Source organism: Callithrix jacchus, chromosome 5 (assembly GCF_049354715.1).
Source record: "Callithrix jacchus isolate 240 chromosome 5, calJac240_pri, whole genome shotgun sequence".
Classification (NCBI taxonomy): domain Eukaryota; kingdom Metazoa; phylum Chordata; class Mammalia; order Primates; family Cebidae; genus Callithrix; species Callithrix jacchus.
The window spans coordinates 70288017-70300163 of NC_133506.1; the positions used below are offsets into that span (position 1 = coordinate 70288017).

At 46.5% G+C, this 12147-nt stretch overlaps 1 pseudogene; it reads left to right on the forward strand.

Annotated features, from left to right (window-relative positions):
* The first annotated feature begins 7570 nt into the window (after positions 1-7570).
* Positions 7571-7683, forward strand: LOC118154276 (U6 spliceosomal RNA; annotated as a pseudogene).
* The last annotated feature ends 4464 nt before the right edge of the window (positions 7684-12147 follow it).

The window sequence follows — 12147 nt, forward strand, 5'->3', positions numbered from 1 at the left end:
TTGTTTGTTTGTTTATTTATTTATTTATTTTGAGATGGAGTTTCGCTGTTGTTACCCAGACTGGAGTGCAATGGCACAATCTCGGCTCACCGCAACCTCCGCCTTCTGGGTTCAGCAATTCTCCTGCCTCAGCCTCCCGAGTAGCTGGGACTACAGGCACGCACCACCATGCTCAGCTAATTTTTGTATTTTTAGTAGAGACGAGGTTTCACCTTGTTGACCAGGATGGTCTCGATCTCTTGACCTTGTGATCCACCCGTCTCGGCCTCCCAAAGTGCTGGGATTATAGGCGTGAGCCACCGCGCCCAGCCTATTTATATTTTTTAAATATATAAAGACAGGGTTTCTCCATGTTGGTCAGGCTGTTCTTGAACTCCTGACCTCAGGTGATTCGCCTGCCTGAGCCTCCCAAAGTGCTGGGATTACAAGCATGAGCCACCTCGTCCGGTGTTAACAGGTTTTTATGTATTCTTCTGGATATATTTTTCTCTCTGTATGTACAAAAAAGGTATGTCTATAGAACCTACATGGGATTATATGCAGCAAATAGTTTTGCTTTTCTCATGTATATCTTGGACATTATTCCATGATACCACTGCCATCTTTGCCCTCATGAGGAGGGACTTCAGAAGGGAAGGCTTCTATCTGGATTTTTCTCATTATTTTTGATGACCACATGAGATTCCATTGTATGAATGAACCATCATTAATTAATTAAATCTCATGTCTGCCCACACCCATGGTCCTCCTTGCATATTATTTTTTGGTACACTTGGGGAAGCTTTCCTATAAGATATATTCCTAGAGGTGCAATTGTTGTATCAAAGGGTATATGTATTTTCTTTTGAGACAGAGTTTCTCTTTTGTTGCCCAGTCTGGAGTGTAATGATGCAATCTCAGCTCACCGCAACCTCCATCTCCCAGGTTCAAACCATTCTCCTGCCTCAGCCTCCCAAGTAGCTGGGATTACAGGCATGTGCCACCATGCTCGGCTAATTTTTTGTATTTTTAATAGAGACAGGGTTTCTCCATGCTGGTCAGGCTGGTCTCAGACTCCCGACCTCAAATGATCCCCCCACCTTGGCCTCCCAAAGGGCTGGGATTACAGGGGTGAGCAACCGCGCCTGGCTGGGCATATGTATTTAAAGTTGTCATAGATACTGCCAAAGTATATGTGTTTGTGCAGAGGTTTGGGTGGAAGGGAAATTTAATCCAGCTTCCTCTTTCTCCATCTCCAGATTTCCAGGCTTCTTCAAGTTGAGATGTGTGACATTAGGAGAGACATTACAGTGCTGTTGCTTTTCTTCTTCTTCTTGATTGATTGATTGATTGATTGAGACAGAGTCTTGTTCTCTCACCCAGGCTGGAGTGCAGTGGCGTGATCTCAGTTTACTATAACCTCTGCCTCCCAGGTTACAGTGATTCTCCTGCCTCAGCCTCCCAAGTAGCTGTCTCTACAGGTGCACGCCACCACACCCAGCTAATTTTTGCATTTTTTTTTTTTTTTTTGGAGACGAAGTTTCGCTCTTGTTACCCAGGCTGGAGTACAATGATGTGATCTCGGCTCACCGCAACGTCCGCCTCCTGGGTTCAGGCAATTCTCCTGCCTCAGCCTCCTGAGTAGCTGGTATTACAGGCACATGCTACCATGCCCAGCTAATTTTTTATATTTTTAGTAGAGATGGGGTTTCACCATGTTGACCAGGATGGTCTCGATCTCTTGACCTCGTGATTCACCCGCCTCGGCCTCCCAAAGTGCTGGGATTACAGGCTTGAGCCACCGCACCTGGCCAATTTTTGCATTTTTTAGTAGAGACGGGGTTTCATCATGTTGGCAACGCTGGTCTCGAACTCCTGACCTTGTGATCTGCCCACCTCAGGCTTCTGAAGTGTTGGGATTACAGGCGTGAGTCACCACATCTGGCCATTTTTTTTTTTCACCAGAACTGCCAGTAAAGGTGCCCTTGCTTTGGGAGGCAAGGAATAGAATCACTAACAACTCAGCAGAGGATTTGTAGAGACAGTGAGTGAGCTTGGGCTCACTTTCTGGGGCTAAAGATTGAGCGCCACCTGGGACTGCCTGGCTGGTGGTGGAGGTAGGCAGATGGTGAGGACTCCCTAGCACCCAGCTTGTCACAGACGTCAGGCAGAGTGGGCGAAACAAGTCCTGAAATAGATTCCCGGGACTTGGCTTAGGGAAGAAGTAAGGCTGAGACCAAGAGTGTATGTTCTGAAGGGAACACAGAGGAGGAAACTTTAGCCCAAAAGAATTGGGCAGCAGCGGAGCCCTGGACCTCCCCCAGACAGACACCCTACCGCCATGTAGGGACTCCCACCAACTGCTGTAGCTCAAGAACTCTTGGAAAAGGAAGCAGAAGCCTGAAATAGCAGATGTCTTGGTCACTCTGGAGTGTTTAGGGCTTGGCTTCTGCTTGGGTCACTCAGGCTCCTGGGATAATCCCGGGTCTATGCCCCTCCTCAGTGGAGTGGGGTGGAGGGGAGGTGGGGAGGTGGGGAGGCCAGAGGGCTCATCTCTTTAGCGTTCCCCACTTCTTCCTATTAAATCTGCTAAATCTCATGAGAAATGCCTTGGAGGAGGGTGGGGGAACAGCTGGGTTTCAAAAGCTTGTTGTTGAATGTGGTTCTGTGCTTTTGATTGTGTTTGTTTTTATAAGATTACCATGCTTTCCATTCCAGATGCCTCTCTTATCCTTAAGGGGAGAGAAGACAGAATTGCTTACTCACTCTCTGGAACCCTCCCAGCCTGATGGGGGAGGAACAGAGCCACCAGTCTGACTATGCAGCACCCCAAACAGTAGCCCACAAGGCAACATACGACTTAAGACTTGGCTCTGCCACCAACTTCTGCGAACTTGACCAAGTCATTCCTAGTCTCCCGGCCTCAGTTTACTCATCTGTAAAGTGAGGGGACTGAGTAGGCAATATCAGATCTTTCCCAGTTCACTTTCTATGGTTCTCAGTACAAGGTGGGCATGGGAAACTCTTTCATAGTCTTTTTTCATCCCTTTTTTTTGTTTTCAAGACAGTGTTTTGCTCTGTCATCCAGGCTGGAGCACAGTAAAGCAATCCTGACTCACTGTAGCCTTGACCTCCCGGTTTCAAGAGATTCTCCCATCTTAGCCTCCCAAGTAGCTGGAACTACCAGCGTGTGCCACCATGCCCAGCTAATTATTTTATTTTTTTTAGAGATAAGGTCTCTATCAGTTAAGATTGGAGAGTTTATCTGGGAAGGCTTCCTGGAGGAGGTAAGGAAAAGAACTCAACTTGGAGCCAGAATTAAGTATTCTGATTAATGAGGGACTTGGAGCATTGTGGGCTTTGGAGCACTTTCCTGGCTCCAGCTACTGCTCAGGAGGAAAGGCTCCAGTTTGAGGTTTAATAGACACAGTTTCCTTCCTCCCTTCTCTGTAATTACCTGGCCTGGGACACTCCCAGACTCTGTCTACTACTCCTCTCCCCAAACTCCTCCCACTGTCATCTGAGGATATGCTGTATCTAGATCCACATTCTCTGCCTCCTACCCCAGAGGAGTACGTTGTAGGGCACATGTCAGGGAAAGGACTCCCAAGCTCTAGACCTGGGGTGTCCAATATGGCAGCCATGAGCCACACTTGGTGATTGAACGTGGGCAGTGTGGCTGGTCTCAACTGAGATGTGCTGTAAGTGTAAAATACACAACAGATTCAGAGCCTTAATATGAAGAAAGAATGTAAAAGTTCTTATTGGTACTTTTTATATTGGTTATACATATGTTGAAGTGATGATTTTTTTTATATAATGAATTTTAAAAAATGGTTAAAATTACTTTTTGTTGTTTCTTTTTAACCTTAAAGTGTGGCTATCAGAAATATTAAAATTACATATGTGGCTCACATTCTGTTTCTATGGATAGTGCAGGTCCACAGATTTGGGGGAAGGCACACTATGCACAAAAAAAGAGAAAGATTTGCTGGTCTACTTTTTGTCTGAAATCAGAAGAAAAACAGGGCCGGGTGCAGAGGTTCACATCTGTAATCTCAGTGCTTTGGGAGGCTGAGGCGGGAGGATTGCTTGAGCTCAGAGTTCAAGACCAGCCTGGGCCACTAAACAAGACCCTGTCTTGTTAAACAAAATAAAAAGAAAAATTAGCCAGATGTGGTGGCACCTGTGGTCCCAGCTACTCAGGAGGCTGAGGGAAGATTGCTTGAGCCCAGGAGGTTGAGGCTGAGGTCGTTGTGTTCAAATCACTGCACTCCAGCCTCAGTGACAGAGTGAGACCCTGTTTAAAAAAAAAAAAGGAGATAAACACACCAGAATTGCAACAGCCTGGAAGGAAGATAAACTGTAGGAAGCCCTTGATAGGAATGACTAAAAAACCTGAAAAATCCACATCCTTCTTTTCCTGGAAAGCTTTCAGAATCGGAGAGGACTTTGCATATCCTAAATCATTTTAAGTATCCTCTTATCATACTATAATTCTCAGTGATCCGAACCTGGTTACTTAGCAGGTGATTTTCCTGGCCTTGTTCAAGGTGTTTTCACCAAACAAAAGGTCTTAATTTTCTACTTGTTAACCGAAACCTTCAACCCTTATCTGCCCTTGTCCTGCTTGATGATAAGCCCAGATACCTGGAATCCACAGAAAATTCCTAACATGATTTTACCCCATAGTTTCTGATCTTTCATCAGACTGCTGAGGCAGCAGCAACGGTGTTGACAGCCTGAGGTTTCACCATCCAGCCCTCCCCTGCTAACTGCTTCTGCCTACCCCCTACTCCCGGGAAGGTGCTGGAGCAGAGGTAGGGTTCAGGTCGGCTATAGGCTATATTGAGGAGGAACATGCCAGCTGGGGGTCTGGATAATCCACAAACTGGATTATCTGTCTTTGACTTTGCATAGACATAAGCAGGTGGCTAATATGTAGACGGGATGTACTGGGATGAGCCATGGAAATCTGGTTAGTGTGTGTGTGCGCGCGGGGTGGGGGTGGGGGGGCGATCCTACAATAAATTCCCCCACCTACTTATCACCCATCTAGAGATTAAGTCAACCAATCACTCAATTAACCACATATACTATGAATATTTAGCATTATTTACTGCAGTAGCATAGTGAGAGACTACAATTATTTATTTATTCATTTAGATGGAGTCTTGCTCTGTCACCCAGACTGGAGTATATTGGCGCAATCTTGGCTCACTACAACCTCCGCCTCCAGAGTTCAGGCAATTCTTCTGCCTCAGCCTCGCTAGAAGCTGGGATTACAGGTGCATACAACCAGGCCTGGCTAATTTTCGTATTTTTAGTAGAGACAGCGTTTCTTCATGTTGGCCAGGCTGGTCTCGGACTTCTGACCTCAGGTCATCTGCCCACCTCGGCCTCCCAAAGTGCTGGGATTACAGAAGTGAACCACCACGCCAGGCCGAAATTTTTTTTTTTTTGAGACGGAGTTTCACTGTTGTTACCCAGACTGGAGTGCAATGGCACGATCTCGGCTCACTGCAACCTCCGCCTTCTGGGTTCAGGCAATTCTCCTGCCTCAGCCTCCCGAGTAGCTGGGACTACAGGCGCGCACCACCATGCCCAGCTAATTTTTGTATTTTTAGTATTGACAGGGTTTCACCATGTTGACCAGGATGGTCTCGATCTCTTGACCTCATGATCCACCCGCCTCAGCCTCCCACAGTGCTGGGATTATAGGCGTGAGCCATCGCACCCTGCCTCAGGCCAAAAAATTTTTAAAAACTCATTATTGTGTACTGAAGGCTGATTAGGGGCCAACACAGCATCCTAGGCACTGGAGCTAAGGTGCAATTTGTACTCAGAGAAGTGTCTTAGATCTGGTTCCCTCAATGTGGAGACTGAGATGGGGATTTGGGGGCACGTGGTTTATAGTGGAACAAACTCTTAGGAGAGAGGAGGAAGGGAAGTGATAGGGCAGGGAGTGGGGAAGCAGGAATGTGCTTCCTAGCTGAGTCTGGTTTTGGCTTGATTCTGTGGGAAGCTCTGGGTGGACAATTGCATGACACAAAGGTCCCACCTGAAGCAGAGAGGCTGGTCTTTTATGCCCCTGTCAGTCAGCTAATTGGCTGCCCTCTAGGCCAACGGCAAGTCCAGAGATGGCCAGCCATCAGCAGCGAAAACGCACAGTCAGTACCGGGAACCTGGGTGGAGCACCAAGGCGTCCATTCAGGGTGTCGCCTGACATGAGAAGAGCGAGCTGACCTGGGCAAGCTTGGCCCTGATTGTTATCCACGTTTGGCAACCCAGTCCTCCTCTACTCTCACTCTCAGCCTGGCCTCAACCCTTATCTACCCTTGTCCCGCCTTGTCTCTCCCTCTGTTTCTTTTTCTTTTCTTCTTTTTTTTTTTTTTTTTTTTTTTTTGAGACAGCTTCTCACTCTGTCACCCAGACTGGATGCAATAGCATGATCATGGCTCACTGCAGCCGCAAACTCTTGGGCTCAAGCAATCCTCCCACCTCAGCTGGGACCACAGGAGCACACCACCATGCCCGACCATTTTTTATAGAGACGGGGTCTCACTATGTTGCCCAGGATTCCTACCTCTGATCCTGCCTTGTCTGTCTTGAGAAGGTTTATCAGGTTGAAACCTTGAGTTTCTTTAAGAGTCTCAAGGAGGCTGGGGCTACTGAGTCATTCCTGTTGATCTCTTTCCTTGCCTATGGGTCATCCGAGCCCCACTGCTCCCCTAGGCAGAAAGCTTTGGTATCTTTGGGGACATGCAACCTAACCCCTTCCCTTGCTCTTTCCTCTTTACTGGGTATACCCATCCCACCTCCTGTGGTGGAGAAAGGACAGTTCAAGAGAAATTCAGCCTTAAGGCTTGATTCCTACTTAAACATCACAGGATACATTCCCTAGAAGAGGAGGGTACATATGGACTGGCTTCCTCAGAAACATCAGGACAGAAAGACACCTCCTTTCCCTACCCCCTCCCTAATTCAAACAGGGGCTGGGAGAGAGGAAGAGTTTATTGTTTCAGGGGGTGGGGGTTGTGGATGGACTGACCACTGAAACTTCCTTTTCTCCTGGCACAGCCCTATTTGTAGAAGTGCCAGAGTCCTGAAGGGAAAAGCAAGACAGGGAGAAAAAGAACATTATTTGAGAGCATTTGGCTGCAATTTTACAGTCAAGATCAGAGAAGGGCCAGCATCATGCCCTCCCCATCCTTCTGTCCCTAGCATGTGGATGTCCTGTGGTATGTCTCATAAACGCATGTAAACACACACACACACACACACACACACACTTGCACTGTTGAAACCAGAGCTGCTGGCTCCAAGGAGGGGAGTGAAGAAGGAGCTGTGGACAGGTGTGGGTGGCCACATACCTGTCCTTCCGGGAGGTGACACTTTCATTACACCTCCACAGGTTTCATGTTAACCTCACCCTAGTTTTGGCCCAATGTTGTAAGGAGGGGCAGAAAGATGGCAGAGTTAAGCTGACCCAAAGCCAACAAGCAAAGAGTTCTCTGCAGGCCCTTGAAGTGCCAACAAATCAGTCCCCTCAAGGACCAAATCTGGAGAAAACTTAGCTTAAAGCACAGTGGTAGCCGACTGGCTCAAGCAACACATGTACTGAAATTGGAATGATATAGAGAGGATTCGCAGGGCCCCTGCTTAAGGATGGTAACACAAATTGATGAAGCCTTCCATATTTTTCAGTTTGTCAAGCATTTTATTCTTTAGAATAAAACCAACATGTCTATAACTTAACAAAAAGACAGAGATTGGGCCTAGATCACTGGGTGAACTTCAGTGATGGCTGAGAGAAGCGCCCTAGAGACTTCTTGAGGGTTGGGGGAAGCTCTGTCTTCCCTGAGGGATTGTCTGAGGGCAGGGTGCAGGCCCAGGATAAAGGTCGGGTTCTGGACTGCAGAAAGTGACCCTGGTAGACCAAAACCTTTGGCATTGCTGAATCAGGAGAAGGGATTACCTGACTGGCCTCATGTCACCCCCAGTAGGCTGGGGCTGGGCTGTAATTGGCTGTAATTTGTTGATGAATGCAGTTTGCAGCTGCCTGCTCTCCCTGTGACAGGCCTCAATTAGAGCCGCCAGAGGGACTGAGGGTGGGAGGAATTGCTTCAGCACTCTGCCGCAGCTCCAAACAATCAGAGGTTCTTGAGGCCAGTTAATCGTCCCCCCACTTACAGACAGTGATATAATTTCACAACACAGGGAGAGTGAGAAAGGCCTTTTTGCAGGATGGTCTGGATGCTGTGGATTTAAAAACTTGACCACATTTCGTGTTTAGTATTTTCTTTTCTTTTCTTTTCTTTTTTTGAGACAGAGTTTCGCTCTTGTTACCCAAGCTGGAGTGCAATGGCGCGATCTCAGCTCACCGCAACCACCGCCTCCTGGGTTCAGGCAATTCTCCTGCCTCAGCCTCCTGAGTACCTGGGACTACAGGTGCACACCACCATGCCCAGATAATTTTTGTATTTTTAGTAGAGACGAGGTTTCACCTTGTTGACCAGGATGGTCTCGATATCTTGACCTTGTGATCCACCCGCCTCGGCCTCCCAAAGTGCTTGGATTATAGGCATGAGCCACCGCGCCCGGCCTAGTATTTTCTTAATTATTTTAGAGCTTCTGAAAATTCTATAGGATAGAAGACTTTTGAGCTAAAAATCTTAATTTCTATCTTATAGTCCTTTCACCCTCTTACCAGATAAAGGGGAAAAAAATCAGAATGATGGAAAAGAGAGAGAGAAATAAAGCAATGGAGAAACCCTATCTCTACTAAAAATAAAAAATTAGCCAGGCGTGGTGGCACATGCCTGTAATCCCAGCTACTTGGTAGGCTGAGGCAGGAGAATTGCTTGAACCCAGTAGGCAGAGGTTGTGGTGAGCCAAGATCATGCCATTGCAGTCCAGCCTGGGTAACAAGAGTGAAACTCTGTCTCAAAAGAAAAAAAGACCCCCCTTTTATGAAGCCTTCCTTGGTTTCTCTAGAAAGCATTGTATTCTCTGTCCTAATTATTCTTTTTTTTTTTTCTTTTTCTTCTAATTATTCTTTTAGAGTACTTATTAGGTAGAGTTATTTTTCTTTTTTTTAATTTTCTCTTGGAACTCTTTTTTTTTTTTTTTTTTTTAAGATGGGGTTTCACCATGATGGCCAGGCTGGTCTTGAACTCCTGACCTCAGGTGATCCACCCACCTCGGCCTCCCAAAGTGCTAGGATTACAGGCGTGAGCCACAGCACCCGGCCAAACTCCTTATAAAACCAAAGAGTTATTTTTAATCTTGGGTCTTTTCATTTAGACTGGAAGTTTCTTGGTTCCAAGTCCCATTTGTTTTTGTGTCCCTCAGCACCTAGTGCAGTGTCTGGCATTGAGTAGGCACTCAAAGATGTTTTTAGATAGATGGATGGATGGACAGGCGAACAGACGGATGGACTTGGAGGATGGGTGGATGAAGAGATGATGGATAGATGAATGGATGGATTGGAGAATGGATAGATGGAATGGATGAGTGGAGAAAATGAGGGATGAAGAGAAGGCTTGGTGCCTTGCTGAAGACAGTAGAATGAAACGATTCGGAAGTTTCTAGGCAAGTTCTTCTTGGATCAGTTCCCCCCTATGACCATTTTCCCTGAATTCAATTTTTGGAACATCTAACGCACCTATGTTCAGATGCAAGGAACAGAAAAAACTTCCCAAGCCAATTAGAGGTCATTTCAATGTGTCATGTTTGGATTACCTGTGCCATTGCTTTCCTCTACAGAATGATATGGTTTAGCTACACAAATACAATATTTGATAAAAATGCCTCAAATAGGCAGCTGATGGCAATGACGAAGCCTGTCTGAAAATAAAACAGCTTGAAACTATCTGACAGTGGAGAGTGTAGGAGGCAGGGAGAGAGAGTAAACCATTGGTGTATATAGTGAGCAAGACAATCAGGACTTGAGGACTGGAAAGGCTGGAATCGTGATAGGAGGATTGAAGACACACATCAGAAGGACTTCCCAGTTATGTTTGGTAGCAAAACATTAGACTAAATGCTTATTCATTATTTTATTAAATTTTATTTTTGGCCAGGCGCAGTGGCTCACTCCTGTAATCCCAGCACTTTGGGAGGCCAAGGCGGGCGGATCACCTAAGGTCGGGAGTTTGAGTCCAGCCTGACCAACATGGAAAAACCCCATCTCTACTAAAAATACAAAATAAGCTGGGTGTGGTGGCATATGCCTGTAATATCAGCTATTTGTGAGGCGGAGGCAGGAGAATCGTTTGAACCTGGGAGGTGGAAGTTACGGTGAGCTGAGATGGAGCCACTGCACTCCAGCCTGAACAATAAGAGCGAAACTCCATCTCAAAAAAAATTTTTTTTTCTTTTTTTGAAACTGACAGCTTCAAATTTTTTTAAAAAATTATTTTTTTCGAGACAAAAAAATACTGGAGTCCAGTGGTGGGATTATAGCTCACTGCAGCCTCGATCTCCCAGGCTCAAGTGATCCTCTCACCTCAGCCTCCTGAGTAGCTGGGACTATAGGCACATGCCACCATGCCCAGCTATTTAAAAGAATTTTTTAGTAGAGATGAGTTATTGCTATATTGCTCAGGCTGGTCTTGAGCTCCTGAGCTCAAGTGATCTTACTGCCTTGGTCTCCTAAGGTGCTGGTATTACAGGCATGAGCCAATGCACCCGGCCTATTCATGATTTTTTTTTTTTTTTAAACACGGGGTTTCACCATAATGGCCAGGCTGGTCTTGAACTCCTGACCTCAGGACGTGATCCACCCACCTCGGTCTCCCAAAATGCTAAGATTACAGGCGTGAGCCACCGTGCCTGGCCTATTCATGATTCTTGACCTACTACTCACTCGACTAACATTTATTGAGCAACCATTCTGACCCATACATTGGACTAAGCACTTTCACTTATATTACCTCAGCCCATCATGCCTAGGGACAGGAAGATGGAGTTCACACACTCTTGATGTGCACATTTTTCTTGGGCGATCTCCACACCCATGCTTTTAACCACAGTAGCTACTTTGACTGTCAAGTGTTCCATCTCTGGTCCAGATCTCATCTAGTTCCACAGCTTACCCTACCCCGCTGCTGACTCTCTCCCCCAAGATGTCTGCAGGTGCCTCCAACTCAAGAGACTCCACACAGGTTTCATCTGTTTCCCCACCAAACCTTCTCCTCTGCCCAGATTCCCCATCTCTACTCATGGCACAAGGCAAGAGGATTGCTTGAGCCCAGTAGTTTGAGACCGGCCCTGACAATATAGTGAGACCCTATCTCTACAAAAAATCTAAAAATTAGCTGGGTGTGGTGTCACACTCCTGTAGTCCTAGGAGCTTGGGAAGTCCTGTAGTCTCTGAATCCTTGAGCCTGGGAGGTCTGGTCTCCAGTGACCATGGTCACGCCATTGCAGCCTGGACGACAGAGCAAGACAATGTCTCAAAAAAAAAAAAAAAGTTAAAAAAAAAAAAAACCTAACAGAGTCAACAATCAGAATACGAATTCATTCTAGATTGGTTTCGGGTCTCTCACTTGACCCACTCAATACCCAAGTCAGAACATGGGCATCTGCTCCTTCTCCCTGCCTAGGCACCCCATGCGGGTCCCCATGTCCAGTAATTCTACTTCCTAAATGCCTGTGTTTTCCTTTTCCTTGCCTTGGGAGCTGCCCTACATTCAGGTTCTCACCATTCTCACTGGGCTACTCCCCTAGCTTCCTTGTGCTCCTCTTCTCCCCCATCCCGTGTTCTGGGAATCCATTCTTCACTTAGTTGCCAGACTCATTTTTCCAAAATGCAAATCTGATCAGTCACACACCCTCCAAGTCTTTTGATGATTCTCTAGCTGTTTTTAAAATAACATCCAAAATCCTTAGCTTCTGCAACAAGAGCCTTCATACTCTAACCACTCCTCCTCTTAACCCCTCACTGTGCTGCACCAGATCCCAGTACTTGCTGGCCTATGCTCTTTCATTCCCATGCCTTTGCACAAGCGATTCCTGCTACCTGAGAATGTCTTTCTTCCCATTTATGCCAATAGAATTTCTCCTCATTCTTCACTATTCAGTGTGTTGGGTGTCACCTCCTCCAGGCAGACTCTCTGACTGCCCTTCTGCGCCTGATTCTGAGCGAGCTCCCCATCCTCTGGC